Raw genomic sequence first — 19,683 nt, forward strand, 5'->3', positions numbered from 1 at the left:
ATAACAAAAGCATTTCACGAGACTAAAGTTCAGATTTTCATGAAATTATTATTATTTTTATTATTATTGGGGTTTTTGGCAGGGATTTCCTTAACATACAAATAATTATTTGTTTTAATGCAGGACATTTTAGGTGCAAATCAACCCCCTGTGAACATCCTCCTGTAATTGTGCTGCAGCTGATGAGTCCGGCTGGAGCTACACAGAGATCACGGTGACATTTGACCTCGTAGTCCTAGACTTGTTTTTCTAGCCTCCAGGCTACTGCCTTGTATACAATGCGTAACTCTTTTCTATCTTGTCTGCTTGTCTTGTCCTTTGGCAGACATCCAGAGCCTAAAATCATCTGCAAAGTCACAGGCGGTGACAACATCCAGACAAATCTCAGAGAAGCCCAAACTATTATGAAATCCTAAAACAAGAGCCGTGCCTTCAGTCTGTTGTTGCACAAGTTTTCACAACTAAGTTTTGAACTAGATTACTTCAAATTAGAAACAAGCTCAAAATGTTTGTAGGCTTACAGTATTTACTTTTCACCTTCTAGGTTTTTATCACCTTTTCTTTAGATTTTGATTTATTTATTTGCTGACTTGTGCAGCATACTTGTGCTCAGTGGAGCGTTGCAAACAGGGTTGGGGTCAATTATAATTGTAATCGCATAATTGATGATGTGTAATTTTTGTAATTTCAAGAATCTGTCGACCTTATAATCGTAATTGAATTGGAATTGAGTTCAAATAATTGACTTTGTAACTGTAATTACCATGGAAATTCAATTAAAATGTTCAATTACAATTTGATTAAACACAAAACAGGTCTATGGTCTTATGACCCATCAGTAGTTAAAACAGATGAAAATATGTTTCCCCACACTCATACAGGTGGTAAGGGTTAGAAGTGTTAGTGGTTAGAGTCAAGATGTAATAAAAGTTCACAATGCTGTGAATGTAACTGATGTTTTGCACAAAGAGTTTAGAACTATTGCTAAATTCTAACTCTTGTCCCTAGTTGGGCTTTTACATAAGATATCATAATAAATGCACTAAAATTAAAATGTAAAGATGCTAAAATGACATTGTACACATAAAAGAATGCATACAATCACCACAACACTATATGAATAAAAGTTAGTAAAATTGTAATTGAACTTTAGTGATTGAGGAAGTAATTGTAATTGACTTTCAAGGGAAAAATAATAATTGTAATTTATTTGAAATTGGAAAAAAGGGTAAAACTTTATAATAACCATCATCTTTAAAGGGTAAATAATGGTAAACAGATAGGTAATTAACCTTTAGTTAATAGTTATTTACTGTTAACACACAATGAAATGATGGTTTTTACAAAGTATTATAAATATCTGTTCCAACTTTACAATAACCATCCAGATAATGATTGTAGACGGTTTATAAACCATTTATTAACCATAAGTAAAGTATTAGTTATCTGTCTAAAACATGTTTATAGATGCTTTATAAAGCATTAGTAAGGGATTATAATCTTCATTTCCAACTTTATAAATAATGAAAATAGATGCTTCATAAAACATTTATAAACCATTAACAAATATCTGGTCCATGTGTGTCTGTAATATTTATAGATGTTTTATAAACCATAATCAAGGTTTATTAATTATTTGTTAATCATTAACAAACACTTTATAAAGTGTATAAAATGTTATAATGTGTGCATCAATAAACTGTTCAGATAACATCAATTATAGCATTACAAATCATTAAAAACATTATTAACTATCATTTCATTGTTTGTTAACAGTAAATAACTATTAACTAAAAGTTCATTAACCATCTATTTACCATCATCTACCTTTATAGATGATGGTTATTATAAAGTGTGAGCGAAAAAATTCTGGTTATCACAATCATAACTGAATTGTAATTGAGAATGATAATAAAAATGTAATTGTAAATGAAAAAGTAATTGACCCCATCCCTGGGGTGGTTTTGGCACCTGGTGTGAATCTAAAGTGTATGTGTGTGAAGGTGCTAAAGATGGTTCCCAAAACAGAAAGTGGTGTGTATGAACCTTTACTTGGTCAGCAGACCTGTTGCAATCCAAGACAAAAAAAAAAAAACACATTAACCATTTGATGACACAAATCTCTAGCATTTTTCTGTTTATTTTTTATTTTTTTGCATGAAGATGCATTTTAAATATATCGCTGGACATAGGCGTTTCTGGATATAGGCTGACTATGTAAATGCATAGTGCGCCATGAGCCAATATGGGGGCCCAAAGAGGAGTCAATGGATGAAACTTACCTGTCTATCCTCCATATGCTTGATAATTAATGGATATAAGGATAATAAAAAAAATTGCCATCATAAGCTGTGGCTCTTTGATTGACAGCTAACCATCATTCATCAGTTCTTGGACCATTCATGTGGATTAGGAACCTCTCCATGTAGTGAGGCCAACTTGGGCCCCTTTGCACCATCTTGCACAGGGCCCTCACAAAGAGCTCTGTCACTGGACTGAGATGCTGTTTAAACTATTAAAAGAACACTTACACTTAGTGCTAAAAGAAACTGCACCAGCTTTAGTTTTAAAGAATGTTCTTTAACCTGGACACAACTGTTAGTGATATTCCTTCACAGTGCAAAACGATGGATGTGTTTAATGGGAATGGATAACTTCACTTCTGGTTGTTTGTTTAGGCCTCATTAGGTAAATCAAAATTAATCAAAATAAATCAATCACAGAACAAATTTAAATGGAAAATACATAAATCCCTCCATGCAAAGACTAACTCAAAAGTATAATATGTCGTCATAGGATTTGAATCCAAACACTAAGCTCATAAACAAACATCACAAGATTTCTCATCAAGAGTTCGATTTGTATCGTTATATCACACGGGGGGTGTTTTCCTTTCAGATTCCAACATGCTGACTTTCTCTACCCTCAACTGTTGTTGTTCTCTTTCTAATAGAACAGATGCAGCAGAGACATGTTGCTGCCCCCACAGGTCAGTACAGGAAGTGTATGTGGACCTTTAAAGGGTCCATGTTAATGACAAATTTGACGCGGCACTGAGCTGGAGAAGCCGCGCCTCCAGGAAGCTCTCTGTCGTGATTGACATGTAAACAAACACGCCCATGAAGGTGAGCATTTCAGCGTCCTTTACACAGTGCTATGCATGTATTTTCTACAGTCTATGTCTGTACCGGTGAACGCCCCGCCCCCACGCTCTGTCTAGTGTTTATAAAGCAGCATGAGCTCGGCTACGGAGTGGGAGGAGGGCGGGCCGTCCGCTGGCCCTACGTCACCATGCGAGGAGGAGGAAGTCAGTGTCTTGTCTACAGACACGCCCACTCATTAATATGCATATGTAGGCCGTAAATCAGCCTGTTTGTGTAGAGTTGCTCAGAAAGTGACTTTTCAGAGGCTAAAACTCTAGGAAAAAGGCAAATTTGGGAAAATAAACCTCAAATACTATGTTTTTGGGGTTCTTAGAACAAATGGAGATAGGTGAAAAATAGCATGACATGGGACTTTTAAAAGTTTATATACTATACAGAGCCTTTTAGAGAGAGAATTGCGACAAATTAAGTTTGAAACACTTTATCGTCACGTGGTTCATGCAGACTCAAATGGTTCCTGGAAGTTATTGACGGGCAATTTGAATCCATTGATTCCGAGAGACATTACTGGGATTTTCTGTAATTTGTCATCAATAACGGCATTGATTTACAATATGTATACAGTACACCATCATGTATATGTGTATATAGAATAGTATTATTATTATTAATAATAATCCACTAACATGCTTTAATGCACATTAATGGGTTTAGATACACTTATAATAATAATAATAATAATAATATCCAATATGATAATTTAAACGTCTTACCGTTCAAAAGTGCATCACAAACTGTCTATTCTGCTCCAGCTCCATTGCACTGCAATAGTCAACTGCTCTCTTCCGGGAACTATTGTGAGACTTAATGAACCGCCATTGCGGCTCTGGTACTATAAACTGTGGATTTAAAAAAAAAAAACATGTCATGATGATGAGGAGCATACAGTATATTAGCTCTGTGATTCTAGTTTCAGATTGGTTTATAGTGCCACTTTAAGTTTTTGCTTAGTTGTATATTGTTTAATTACACAGAGTTCAAAGTCAAATAATTTGTCATGTAATAAATATGATAATAATATGAATAAATAACTATTTTGTTTTGGTCTTGTTTCCTCTTTCAAAATATGGTATCACATCATTCGTGTAAACTCAGTAGTGTGTATCATGTTGTATTGTGAACTCAGCGTGTCATTCCAAAACACTCTGCCACTATTTGCGCACAATTAACATAATAAGCACCTGATATTGAGTCATTACAAAAGGGGCTATTAAAAGGCAGAGGTGGTAGCCGCAAAATGACTCAGCTGACATGGATTAGAAACACACACACACACGCACACACACACACAGAGGGAGAGAGATGGGGTTAATTAAATCTTCTCATACAGTGAACAGTCCTAAAGCTAGACTCTTGTCCTGACTTGTTCCCTGAACTGAGCTGAGAAAGGAGCAGCCAGAGGCATGAATCCACACTTTATTTAGATGTGACTCCAACATGCTGCATTCATTCATCCTGCAGCTAGAAGTAACTTCTTCTTCAGAGTGGATTTACACCAAGGCAAGGCAAACATAACCCAAAAGCAGAGGCGTAAAGAATACCGTTAAATCCTACTCAAGTAGAAGTACTGTTACTTGAAATAGTAAATCATACATAAAATACTAGTACAAGTAAAAAGTAGCTCAATTAAATAGTACTCAAAGTAGAAGTTACTGGTTACTTTCACCCTCCCGTTAGTAATTTTAAAACAAACAATAATATATTACTCAGTAACGGTTGGGTGTAGAAATGCAACAAATGACTGGTGTAAAGCAAATTTAGCCATTTTCTTCTAAACACATTAAACCAACCATTTATAATTTGTATTCGGAATTTTTCTGGACCTAAAAAAAGCCTTTGACACAATTAATCACGATATTCTTGAACAAAAACTTCAAAATTACGGAATAAAGTACAACGCCTTAAAATGGATTAAAGGCTATATGACAAATAGGAAACAATATGTTGACTTTGAAGAACACATATCAAAATGCCAAACTATACAATGTGGTGTTCCACAGGGTTCAATTTTAGGGCCAAAACTGTTCATTCTATACATAAACGACATTTTCAAAGTCTCAAATTGCCTCAAACTAACGTTGTTTGCAGATGACACAACCATTCTATGCACAGGCAAAGACATTAACACTCTAATAGAGTCAACAAATGAGGAACTATTAAAAATTCAAACTTGGTTAGATGTAAACAAATTAGCCCTAAACGTCAGTAAAACAAAATTCATTAATTTCGAAAAGAGAAATAAAATGGTAGATATAAGACTGAAACTAAACAAGGAAATAATAGAAGAAGTAAAAGAATATAGGGTACTAGGAGTGTGGATGGACGACAAGCTGACCTGGAAAAAACATATACAAATAGTTAAAAACAAAGTTGCCAAAAGCAGTTACATCCTATGGAAGCTTCAACAAATCCTACATACCAAATCACTTAAAACAATCTATTCTTCACTCATAGCATCGCACTTAAACTACTGCTCCGAAATATGGGGTAATAACTACAAAACGTATCTTGAACCACTATTTAAACAACAAAAAAAAGCTATAAGAATTTTACATAAAGTACCACACAACACACACACAAACGATTTATTTGAGAAGTCAAAATACCTAAAACTGCAAGAAATAATACACTACAACACACAAATACACGCATTTAGGGCTGCATCAAAAAAACTACCACATCGAATACAAAAACGTTTCACATACAATCAAAATCCCTATGAATTCAGACATAATAATGTGTTTAGACCAAATAGGGTAATATCAGACGTTGGCAAACATAGTACTGTGCATAGAGCCATGAACCTCTGGAACAGCCTTGACGAAGAGACACAACAGTCAGATAATCTGAAATAATTTAAGGACAAAACGAGGAGTACATTTTTACACACATACAGATCTCAAGTCAACTCTTCATTGAACGCTACAGCCCGAGGAAATACGGAAGAAAAAGACTGTGAGGAGGAGTAACAACAGGAACAATGACTGCAGACGAGAACACATCACAAAAAAAAAAAAGGGACAAAAAAAAAAAAAAAAAAAGGGAAGAAACGAGGTTGGATGTAAAATTATCTGTGTTCAAATTAGGGGACGGATCTGGATAAGCATAATGCTTTTTTCCGTCGCCCTTTCCGGCATGAAAAAGGACAAAAAAAGGACAAAAAAACCCCCAAAAAAACAATGATGTGATTTTGCTCTGAATGTCAAATGAATTTCTGTGAATGCGACCATGTCGGAAATGAACTGAATAAATAAAAATAAATAAATAATGTAAATGTGGAGCTAGGCTTCACAAACTGTGTTTCAAATTTCTGTGTTCAGGATTTAATGGGTGTGTTACGTAACGGAGCCATCATTAGCATAAACCTGACCCTGCTGCTGAAGCACACCAAACTTCTGCGGCCTCCAGTGGGCGCAATTCAGCCCCTATTCAAAAACAATCCACGTATTCTGACTATGGGGAATAAAACGCATCCACTAGTGCCACATTGTGTGTGTTGCCTATAGCGGGCGCAGTTCTGACTCTACCTGGTGGAAATGCACATATTCGGATCGGGCGGAGCAGACCTTTCTGCTGACACCTTGTTCAGCCCGATCCGAGCACTTTTGAAAAGCCAATGGTAGAAGCACTATCGACGCTGGAGCCACTTTCACACTGCTCTCTCCCATAGACACAGTACACGGAGGCAGCGCCCCTCCCGCTGTTTTTTTCATCTTTCAAATTTGACTCCGTGGTCAATGACACATGTTTCTGTGGTGTGACAAACTCATAACACAAATCTATTTCTGCTTTACACGGACTTTAAAGCTGATATCCGGAGTTTCTGAGAAACGTCTCAATGTCCCGCCCTAAACAACTCCACTTCCTCCCACTGCCTCTGCAATCTACCAGAAGCCACGCCTCTACTTTTCTGTATGTGCATCGCGAAACATAACAAGATCGCATTGGGTCACATTAATATAGGTCTATGGGTCAGGTAAGAGCCAAAATCATATTTACCTGTTTGCTGTTGTGACGCGCGGACTTGTTTCCCGTGCTCAGTTCCGCATTCCCTTTGATTGACAGTCTCAAAAACAGTAAGTCGAAGCCTATTGGCTGTGCACACTCTGCGATCATTTCCGTTTGTATAGGGGTCTATAAAGGAGGGACTTATATACATTATTGTATATGAATGACCACTGGCAGTAGTCCATAGTATAAGACTAGTTAGGTATTTTTTCACATTTCAAAAGAATCATACATAAACAGATTTCTCAGAAACTGCAGATGTCAGCTTTAAGTACAAGTAAGTACCTATGAAAGAAACTCAATTACAGTAACGTGAATACTTCACCTATACCCAAAAGCACATTTCATACACGAAGCAACTCAATGTGTTCTGCATTAATTAAATATGCAATGCTTAGATCAAATATTAGAAATAAAAAAAAAACATAAAACCATTTCCTTTTCTTTGTTAAAGATGGGTATGTAATGATGCCCTGCTTTTGACATAACTTTTCTTTTTTTCCACTGGTGTTTTGCCCTCTCCTTCAGCTTCAGCACAATATGCCACATAAAAGCCAAGCTCTTCTGAGTGCTTGTCCAGCTTTCAACTCTAGCAAGAGCATTCTGAGACATCCACTCAGTGTTTGAGCACTCAGAACAAAGCACACTCTCCACACGGCAGCCGCTGGAAACTCTATGCCCTCAGCCGCAACCATTGTGTATTTCTGTCCACACGAACGTGTAGACCGTGGACACAAATCGCCAGATTGTTTATTAGGACTTCTTTATATTCTTGCTTGGTTTGTGACCTAAGTGGCGAGTATTCTATTCTTTTTTATGTGAACTACATGCTAGTAAGGTATTTCTGTATCAGACTGGAACCTTATGAATTCAAATAAACAGCCAAATGTGTGGAAAATAAATGTCATCCACAATAATCCAGTACTAACATAAGGGGTTTAATAATCGGAATCAGAATCAGAAAAAACTTTATTAATCACAGAGGGGTAATTAGAAAGGCAAAGAGCACCATATAAAAACTAATAGTAACAATAATAATAACAATAATACACACATGCAGAAAACAAGGAGCAAGACAACACAGAGAGGTTGTAAGGTAAACTGAATGACAAGGTGCAAAGGAACGTTGGCCATGAGAGTGCCAAACGCTTATGTATAAGTTAAAAATATTAAAAATAAAATTAAGAATGAATAAAAATAAAAACAAAAAGTGCATATACATATGTAAACACATTTGAATATATTTAGGACCATTGCAGGCCAGCTGCCAGATACTCTGAGAAGTGGTGAAAAAGAGTCAGATTATTGTAGGAAGGATTATACTGATGATAAACCCACTTATGTTAATTGCAGAAATGTCAGTAAATGGTATTAAGGTCCATGGGAATATGGATAATGATCAACCTCTGTGAACTGCTGCTTGTGTACTGTACATTTCACCTAAGTTACCCCAGTGCTTTTATTATGCCCTTGGATTGAAACAACACAGTTCAAAAGGGTGACACTGCATCGCTCCAACCAACACACCGCACACACACACTCAGCCAGATGCTTTGGTTTAGAAATCACCTTGAAGGTGGACACATCAAAGACATCCGTTGGTAAGAATGACCTGGTCTGACCACTGTGACTGGTCTTTGTGTCTTTTTAAAACATGCCAACTCACCTGCCTCCGCACAGCTTGGAGGAGTGGTGATGAGAATCAGAAGTGAGGGCAAGGGAGGCTTTGTTTTTGTCTTTATTCTCACACCTGCTGTGGTGCAATTTCCTCACCGCTGCTCATATTCCTGTTCTTCTGTCTCTTTTTAAACATGCTTCCCTCTCACTACTTCCTCCCCCCTCTGCTCTCTTTGTGCTTCTCTCATCACCTCATCTGGGCTGCATTAGGAGAGACGCTGATACGCATGACTCTGATAGGCCATCAGCGGTGTGCAGACGTGCAAAGTGTGCCAATGGAAAATTCTACTCGCCACAGAAAATAGCGAGTCCCACAAGCAGGCAGGCCAGAGTAATCCTGCCACCTGGCTCGGATGGGTGCTGGAGGAGATGTCCCAGAGGAAGGGCAATGAAAGGTAAAGAGGAGTGAAGCATACAAACACAAATGAAGAACACAGTGAGTGGTGGGGCGAACTTACAAGAGGTGGGTCCTGACCCGTCACTCAGGTTGATGCATTAATCTGTTGACAAGCCCAGCTGCTCCCACGGCTCAAGCTTTTCTCGGAGAGCCTCCGATCTCAGCAAATTGGCATCTTCTCCAGTCCGAGCTGCTTGACTCAGATCTGGAGGCTTAGCTGATACCTGAGGCAACTCAGGCCAAGAGGGCCGCCTCCCTCCCAGCCTGCTCCCCTAAATTATAGCCTTGCTTGCTGCAAAACGCCTGAGGCCATGTGTGTGTGTACAAATGCAGCGGCAAACTTGCTGCTTTACACGTAAATACAAGCAGTGGCAGACACACACATACATGCACACGCATAGGCACACAAGCACTCACTCAGTAAAAACCCTGAAAGATAGACTGGGCCCCTTTTTTTGTCCACTTATCTTGTGAACAAACTGTTCCAGATTAGCAGTTTCAGCAGCCTTGGACGTCCTGCCCTTCAGATAAATTTGTATGCTGTAATTATCCTGTAATATGACTGCAAGCTGTAAATACTGTGTGAAAATACTGAGCCATAACTTCACAGTTGTGTCATCATGGAGGTGTAAGAAGAAACTTAGGATGAATCTTAAATATACACACAAAGGAGTCCAGTAAACACCAAGTTTGTAGAAAATGTTTCATTAAAATGTTCAATTAAATTACAAATACCATACAATACCTGTGTCCCAGCATTGTAAAAACCAGCCACATTTAGTATATTTGGCGAGTTTTGTGATGCAATGTCATGTCTTAACACTCCTAGATTCTCCTTTAATTTAATTTGCAACTTTGCAGCATTAAACATAAGCCAAAATGTACCTAATACTATTACTGTGTTATTACTGTATACTAACATAAAGCTTGACACAAATAACCGTGACAAATAAAGCTTAGAACAAAGTTAATGTACTTTTCTGCATTTCACATATTTGTCTTACTTGGGCGGTTAGAAATTGGACTAAAGTAGTAAATTGGTTTTATAACTGATCATTTCACAATAATACAAACTTTTGTGTAAAACTAGAAGATTTATCATATGACAACATTCATACAGCCATAATGTAATCCCTATAAGTTTGTTGCCATGACAAAAAAAAAAAAAGGTGATTTTTAAAGATGAGCATAATTTTCCAATCTCTAACAGTTAGTTTTTTGTCAAAAATTAATAGCCATGTCATTGTCTGAAGCACACATTCATAAAGTGAAACCATTAGCATGATTTGGATGGTTTGCGGTGCTTAGCCTCACCAATAATCTCCCATCACTGCCATGTGGTTTACTTTATTATTGTAGCACTTATGAGCAGATTATGAGCAATTAACCTCATCCCAGACTACAGTATACAGTAATTTGTTAAATATGATTAGCTCATTAACCATCATGAATAATTTCAAAAGCATCAAATAATGACAGGTTTCTACTGCATATTAGTTTTGTCATTTTAAGTGTGTTCTTTAAACGTTTCAAAAATCCCTTTGGATTAATCACAGGATTGTATAATTTACCAGTCAACGTCAGGAACAGAGAGAAGGTACAAATGAAAAGTGAACTATTTGGAAACAGGGACAGATGGACTGGGACGTCACTGAGACAGAAACAGTGTGTCTACGGTCACTTTTCTTGAGGTCTGGTGTCTTTGATGTCAACCAAGTAGTGCCCACATGTCCAGCCCCTCTCTGCCAGGAAATTACAACTCCGTCCCCCCGGAGCCCTGCTGACTGCTGGGAGAGACGCTGTGTTTGATGTTCTAAAGAGGGATCTCCAATGCAATTTAGCCTTTCATCTCCTGTCTTCTCTTTTGTCTGTGATTCATCGAGACTCCGACAAAGTTTCCAACAACGTTTCACGAGTCAGAAGTAATATTACACCGCCTCCTAAAAACGAGCAGCTTCTTATTAACACGAGGGAGACCTCGCAGCATGCTGCAAGGAGCGCTGTGACGCCATCATAAGTGACACTTATTCCTAAAGCGTTTGTAAACGGATCGATTGTTAAAGAATCTCAAATTCACGTGCATTCTAAACAGGGTTGGGGTCAATTATAATTGTAATCGCCTAACGGATAATTATGGCGTAATAATAATTGTGATTTTAATTTTAAAAATCTGTGGCTTCCGTAATCATAATTAAATTATAACTGAGTTCAGATAATTGACCTCGTTTGCCATGAAAATTCTATAAAAATTGTCAATTACAATTTAAGGCAAAACTGCAAGAACCATGTTACAGTTCTAGGTACAGTTCTACACATACGTAGTTAATTATTATTATAATATGTTTCATATCAAGCTTTCCCACATTTTACCATTTAGTGACACAAAAAAACGCCCACAACAAAAATATTATTACCAATATTTTCATTGATTAGGAAGCCTAACAAGGTAACAATGAGATAAATATTTGTTTTTACAGGTTATTCAGGAACCTTTATCGTAAGAGATGCTAACAGAAAGCTAACACAAGAAGCTTTACTTTTATTAGGCTATTTATTAAAGGCTCATTAATTGTGATTCATTCTAATTGAAATTTAGTATTTGAGAACGAAATTGTAATTGACTTTCTGAGGATAAAAATCATTTTAATTTAATTGTAATTGGAAAAGAATGCTGGTCACAGTAATTGTAATTGAATTTTAATTGAACATGGGTAATTGAAAACGTAATTGTCACTGAAAAATGTAATTGACCCCGACCCTAATTCTATAAAGCAGCTCCCAAGAATGTATGCAAAACAAAGAATCATCTCACCGTGCACAAGTCAATTTAAAAAGACTGGAGGAACAAATAAATTAAAAATTAAAAACTAGGCAGTCCAGTTAAGTTAACCAGCTCCACCATGACCTGATAACCTTGACATAAACTATGGACCTCATCTTCATTGGACATTTGTTATTATACTCGAAAATGCTCCATTTTGTATCATTAAATCGTCCCATCTGGAATCTTGCAGTGTGTTCTTTATGAGATGTTGTGCAGGAAATAGGAGTTCACATAAATTTCAGGTTATAAAAGCAAGACTTACACATCACCACAGACCCCTAAAAATGACTCATGCAATCACTTGCAGTCATAAGAAAAAATGTGGATGAGTGGTTGGTTCTTTTCATTTATTCTGTCAGCTGACCAGAGCATTTCAGAGCAAGTCATTTGTCGCGAATCTGTGACGATTGAAATTGAATGAACCTCAAAAAAACCTCAGAAAAAGGAAATGTTGGCTGTTCATGTTGGGACACAAATAACATGAAAGTGTACAATGTGTTTTTATTTAAGGAAAACCATCTATACCTGTTTGCCTCGTGATGCTTGAATTAACTTATATAACATGTCTATTGATCAGATAGAGGGCAACTCTAAGAATCTAACATCTTTTTCTCTCTAACAGTCAAAAACCTATTATTTCTGATATTCATATAAGCTATGATTGTCTTTTTCTGTGTATTTGCATAATCATGGACTGGCAATCTATCTCAGGAGTTCCATTCCTTGTGCTCCTATTACACCAGTAAAAGTGTCAGTGGCATGCTACCGTGAACAGAGAAGTGATTATGTAGCTAACGTCAATAAATGTCCATAGTGTAAATATAAAAGTATCTCTAAGACAAGATAAAAAAATGGTGGGTCCCTTAAATTTAAACCTTTAAAACATTAGAGTGTGAATTTAACCAGATGCCCAACTCTCATTGCGAGTTTGCTGTTGGGCTTGCCTCTTTGCTTTTCTGTCAGGTAGATAATGTAGATTCCTAAGCATTAGCAGCATTTTTCTAAAAATGATGGATTGTCCTGTGTTATTCTTGGTGCGCTGATATTTTTGCTGAGCAACAGCAGACTAAAAAGTGCACAGACCGAGATGTAGTGTCGCTGCAAATCTCATACACAATGTTAGTTTGAACTCACCACAGGACAGAAAATTTGGCTGCAATTCGACCAACCAGTGCGGAGTGGTGGTCTACAGCGGGATACACACATAGCCAGGCTACTAAGAACTCAGCATTTCTGAGTAGAAAATTCCGATCTCCGCGTTTAGCAGCAGCACATCAAAATATCTCAAATAAGGCTGACTGCTTTATTACTAGATTTTTATTTCCAACTTCACCAAGTAGGAGCTCCGACTGCAGGTGGCGTTCCAAGTTACTATTTCAAGTAGGAGGTTGGAAAATTCTGAGTTGATTTAAATGTAGTACAGTTACGTTCTAAACATAACCCGCAATAGGCCAAGTCCGCGAAGTAGTCAGCTTTATTTTTTACAATTATTATACGTGTTTTAAGGCTGTAAACCACACTTTATACACTTTTCTCAGACAGGAATGAACATTTCTCTCTTGTTTAAACACTATCGAAGTTCAAACGGTTGTAGATTTTAAAACATGAACCTGTTTTCAAACATATAGCGCTTCAGAGTCACACTGCTAGTGATCAGACATTGATGCCGAACGCATTCAGAGTCTTTGTTGACGATGACGTCACGTCCACACGGACACCGGTCTGTTCACCCATTCAACTGTAGAGTAGAAGCTGTGAGTGACCACCTACAGCTGTATGACACGGTCTTTATAACCGGGACTGGACTAGGAAGGATTTGGCGTGGAGGAGAATCAGCGAGGAGGTGGTAGTAGCAGGTAAAAGTTATCTCTGTAATTTTCATCTTTGAAAGTCGTCACTGAGCTAGGATAGCATTAGCCGCTAATCACACCGGCTATTTTCACTGGTGGTTTATGTTTATCAGAGGAGAAAAAGGAGCGCAGCTCCTCGCTTCAGCAGGCAGTGAAACTCACCGAGTTGGATGTGTCGCTGGTGGGTGAACGCAGCATTAGCCAATCAGGACGCAGAACACAATGCGCGTTCATATGCTATAAAAAAAAACAAATGCATCCAAAATTGCACTGTAAAAAAAATCCGTGAAACACTGAGGCCGCGAAAGGTGAACCGCGTTATGGCGAGGGACTACTGTATGAGATCACGTTGTTAGATCTTGTTTGATCACATGAGATTTCTGGCTTGGAGGATGACTGGTGCTGAAACAGAATGGTTTTGTGTGTATTGTGCTGTGAGAGCTCATTCAGTAGTTAAACCTGATCTGTTGCTCGTACATCTCTATCGACACATCTTAAAGGGATCCTCCACTGTTTTTACAAATGTGGCCTAAAACCTTTGAAATGTCCTTTATTAGAAGATATATGCCTAACAAAATGCATTATCTTGCACCTTATTCGTTTTATCAACTTTTAAAACTGGGATGACTTTACCCTGTGCGCCGCCATGTTGAAACGTCACTGGTGATGTGGTTAGCCCCTTTGAGTCCATTGAGCTCTATATGAGATTAAGCATTCAGGATCATTTAGCAGCTTTTTCAGTCAAAATGACAACTTGTACTGCTTTAGAATCAGCAGTGAACCCGCAGCAGTAGGATTCTGATCTTCATTTCCATGCAAACAAAGCTCTTCTTCTCTCCTTAATGGTGCCTATGAAACAGCAGAGTTGGAACTGTCGCCCCCTGTGGCCACATATTTTTTTGGGTCACAGTTTTAATTTATTATCTCTCAGTAAACAAACGAGGTTTACATTAACTTTTTTTAAGTTTTACTGATTTTTAGAGCAGCAATTCTCAACTGGTGGGTTGGGACCCAAAAGTGGGTTGCGGACCTGTACTCGGTGGGTCTCCAACAGCTGGTCAAAAATAAATAAATACTTAATGTCTCTCCTGTTGGAGTAGCCTTTTATTTTGAAAGAAACTTTTCTTTTGACAGGCATACTGTGAACTGCACATGTTGCACAGGTAAATATATAGATTCATGATCCCAAAAAGATTATATATGTATTATCAACAGCTATTTTTCAAAAACTAAATTTGGTTGGTTAAGTTCTAAAAAAAAAAAAAAAAAATGGGTTGCAATTTAATGACCGTGGCAAAATGTGGGTCCCAGGGTGAGACCAGTTGAGAACCCCTGTTTTAGAGCAACCCAAAGCAGCACAAGTTGTCATTTTGACTGAAAAAGCTGCTAAATGATCCTGAATGCTTAATCTCATATAGAACTCCATGGACTAAAAAGGGCTAATCACGTCACCAATGATGTCATTTCAACATGGCGGCGCACAGGGTAAAGTCATCCCAGTTTTAAAAGGGTATTAAAATGAATATGGTGCAAAATAATGTCTTTTGTTAGGCATAGAACGTCTAATAATAACACAAGGATTTAGACCACATTTGTAAAAACAGTGGATCATCCCTTTAAAGGGGTCTTGTAGTCTGACATCACAACCGTGATCAGCACTGATTTCTGGAAACAACTTATTACAGCTACGGTCATGGATATTAACATACTGCTGGAGAGAAGTCATGCATGATTATAACAAGAAGTTAAAATGTGCATCATATTTCCTGTTTAGGTTGAATGCATCATGCTCTGTGTCAAGGTTTATTGTGGTAGGACATTATGGGCGTGGAAGGCAACAACTAGCTGTCTGAATCAGACCACACCTTCAATAATTCATAATCATTTTCCACTATCCGCCTTGCATCATCAAACTATGGCACTTAATGTCTGTCAAATCAAACAAATGATTATAATTGCTTTTACAAAATCCATTGGGTTTAAAATTTCCAGCCGTGTTTTTTTTTTGTTTCCAACTTTATTGAGCGAACCTAGTGACACTCTGCTGCCAGTAAGTACAAATACAGATGTTTGCCTGTGCTTGGAACATCACCCAGTTTATCTGCCAGCAGCAAGCAAACTCAATACCCAACATCTGTCTTTTTTCTGTTAGCACTGGATTACTTTTAACATGGCTTTATTTCAGATTTTAACAAAAAAAAACTAGTGTAAATAAGCCACCGTTGATAGATCCAGGCAGAAACAAACAGCTGTTCTGTGTTGCCCTCCGTTTGCTCTGAGTTTTATTAATCAGCTCTTGGTTCACCCCAATGATTTATGGTATGGTAACAGTTTTGAATGAGGAGGGAATAGATAGGGACTGCAGACCCAGCTGGGGGTGTTTGCTTTTGCACCGAGTCGGATTAATGTTCAACAGGCTATTGTTTGGCCTGAGGGATAGTGCTTTCTAAAGCCCCACCCCTCAGGCCACACCACTGGTTTCTCTCTGTACCACCACCTCATCTCTCTGCCAAACTCTTCGCAACTAGTACTCCAGCATTCATCAAGTTGTTTGGGCGTAACCAAACCAATACTTTAGTAACCAAAGTGTTGTCACCACTACTTGTTGCTGGGCTTGATTCTGAGATCCATGGTTTCCTATTGCAACAGAGCTCCTTTTGCACCAACTGAACAGCAAAGCTTTCGTTGACCTTGGAGAGTTCAAGTAACGTCCTGCTTAGCTTTCTAGAGAAGCCTAAATAGCCCCTTTGTAACCCTGCGAGCATTAAGCTGAATATATCTGACTAATAGTAGTCATGCACAATTACTTTCCTAGAGGTGACACAGCTGCCTTTTGACTCACACTCCAAATTGCAAAGCACGGCTACGATGCCTGTCTGTGGAGTCACAGCAAACAATGTAATTAGCAAGTCAGAAAGGTTACTGATGAATGATGAGCACACTGACAATACTTGACAGGGTGTTGGTGTATCATTATCGCCAGGGCCAAATAACTCCAGTCCATCCATAAGGAAGGTGATTGTTGTGCACGTTGAGGGGACTTTGTTTTGAGTTGATGTCAACCTCAAACATATGGAATATGTTTCATATAATTTCTTGGCAGGCGTATGGAGAGAAAGCCTGACCTCTTCCTGTGGTTCCTTTGTTCAGAGAGGGACTGGGGACTATCAAGGGATTGCTTATCACTCTGACACAGGATGCCAGCAGGGCTTCACGGTGCGAGGAGGGAAGTGACAGTGTGGCACGTGTTTATTTTTAAAGGGAATGAGGCGATATTGTGACACACGGCTGCATACACAAACGAAAACAGGAACAGAAATGACGTCCCTGAAAGTTGTACCAAGTGTTTTTATTATCACCTGCATAGTTGTTCATTTACACAAGTGTTTCCCAAACTATGACCCTAATACAACAAAGGGTCATGGACTAAATTTCCGTAGCTAATTAGAGTTTCCTTCCAGCTGTATGGCTTTTAACAAATGAATTTGTATAGAAATGAAGTTAGTAGAGGTTTTAATTATTGGTTTGGTGTGTTCCTTGTTTGAAGTTCATACATGTAGGAATGTTGTGTAAAGGTTTCAGGGGTTGCTTATTCATGTTTTAGATACATTTACGGTATATGATTTTATCTTTGGGTCTTTGGCAGAAAATGATGAGGAAACCCTGATCTGTTAATACTGTTACTGCAAATATGTTTTAGTGGCATCAAAGGAAGAAGATGTAATGTCATGTATGGCTTTTGGGTGCATGTGCCTGGTGAGGGGATGTGGTTCCTAGGTCAGACATCAACTGGGGTGATGATAATCTCACAGGTGCATTCCCCTTGAGATTCTGTGGTTTTACAGAGGAGTCACGCAGCTGCATGTGTGCTACACTGATAAAATGACAGATGCTTGAGAGCCAGAGTCAAGTGGTTTTCACCCCCCCCCCCGCACTGACGAAACTGATTTCTAAAGTTTGTAGTGAAATGTAAACTCGGCCTCTACACAGAGGCATTGGTATTTTATTTTGGTGATTCTTTAGCACACGCCATGCTTATTGAAAAGCTGTTGTTTTCCGCATGAAGCAAGTTATGAATCTCTCTTGATAAAGATTAGTTTTATATGGTGAAAAGTTTTTATTTCACAGAAAATGATTTGGATTTATTTAGATTATATTTGAGAATATATACTGTGTTTAACAAAGTATTGCTGATGTAGGGCAGCAACAGTTACTCTAAGCAAAACACACAACACAGTTTTGGACAATATTGTAAATCAAACTTCATACTCATTTAAATGTTCTTAGCACCAGGATAATTAAGCACAATATCTAAGAAAAGGTTTGAGTGTGGTTTTTGTTTCGTAGAAAAGGGTGTCATGACATCTCATTATTCATGGGTTGTTGGTTTCAAGTCTCGTTGGGACTTTTTTGTGACAGGAATATTCTGTCAGTTTGAGGTGATTAGGAACCTACAGTATTTTTAAAAAGAATGTTCACTTAATGAAACAAAACAACCAAAGTGCTAAATAAACCAATACTAAAGCAGGTAACAGACGACAATGATCTGACTGACACAGCTACCTATAGGCTATATAGTAGTGAGAGACTACTCATCACTACCTAATGCCTCTCACAGCTCATACTATATATACTAACAAGAGAAGGTGTGAAGACACAGACAAGAATCCAATTCAAACAGGACGTGACAAAACTAAAAGCAAGAAACGAACACAACATAATACCAGCAAAAAAGACTAACAAAGCAGCAGCTACTAAACCTCAACCGACTGAGAAAGAACCCCAACAACACTTGAACCCACACTCCACGAATAACTAGATGTTGTACCAAATGGATGAAAAAGTAGGGAGACTAAACATATATACCGGTACACATAATCCCTTAAAAAGAAATAAAAGCCTCAGTTGCATCCTACAAATGCTTTTTCCTTCCAGGCGTGGCCTCCAAGTTCAAAATTTGGCAGCACGTGAACAAAAGACATAATGTGAAGCCCACATTTTGTTCCAGATGACAAATATCACAGCACCTCCCAATCTACAGCTACTGTTCTTGGAAATTAATCAATAAAATCTTTGAAGCTCCCCACACAATTTGTACATGCATTTTACAACATTCCCTGGTTGGGAATCAGTCATGTGTACGACCACACATGCATGAGTGCGTCTGGTATTAGCCAGGAAGGGTTTGAGGAACAAAAAGATCAAATTAGTGTGATGTAGGAACACACTTGGCTCACATTGGCCTAAGCTAACTTGGGAAGAAGTTAGCTCGAAGAATTCTAGAGTGGTTAAAATACTCTGGGATTCGGAATATGAAGTCTAGAGCGGGAACTAGTAATTGTTTTGGTGGGACTCGGAGCATTTCTATTTGAAGTCTAACCCGGGGTTTCCACTGGATACGTCTCCGCTGCGCCACGGCACCGATCCGGTATTTCACCGCTGTCCGCCATCCAGTAATTCACACCGGTTGCATTTTGAGTGCGCCGCGGTGCGCTCCGGTTGAACGAGTGTGACGTCACGAGACAGATCAGTTCTCACAATATTTATATAATCGTGTGAGAACGTATGTAAATGTATGTGTTATAAACACAACAATAAACAGATAAACAGGTCAATGTTCCTAACAAAGGAGAACAAGAAGGTTGGACTCTGGATTTGTCATAGCCACATTTTTTATCAACAGCCAACAGAGAAGAGATAAAACTGCACCAGTAAAACATGAACTAAATCAAAGTTGCTGCAGTTTACAGTGTAGTTACAGTA

At 38.2% G+C, this 19,683-nt stretch overlaps 1 long non-coding RNA gene across 1 annotated transcript in view; it reads left to right on the top strand.

Moving 5' to 3' along the window:
• Window positions 1–19,683, top strand: part of LOC114456223 (uncharacterized) — a 43,218-nt gene that overhangs the window by 12,310 nt on the left and 11,225 nt on the right. The window contains exon 2 of the long non-coding RNA XR_003672814.1: window positions 9,060–9,244. This is a non-coding gene — a long non-coding RNA (uncharacterized LOC114456223). The remainder of the gene's footprint in view (window positions 1–9,059; window positions 9,245–19,683) is intronic.

The sequence above is a fragment of the Gouania willdenowi genome, chromosome 22 (assembly GCF_900634775.1).
Source record: "Gouania willdenowi chromosome 22, fGouWil2.1, whole genome shotgun sequence".
Taxonomy (NCBI): Eukaryota; Metazoa; Chordata; class Actinopteri; order Blenniiformes; family Gobiesocidae; genus Gouania; species Gouania willdenowi.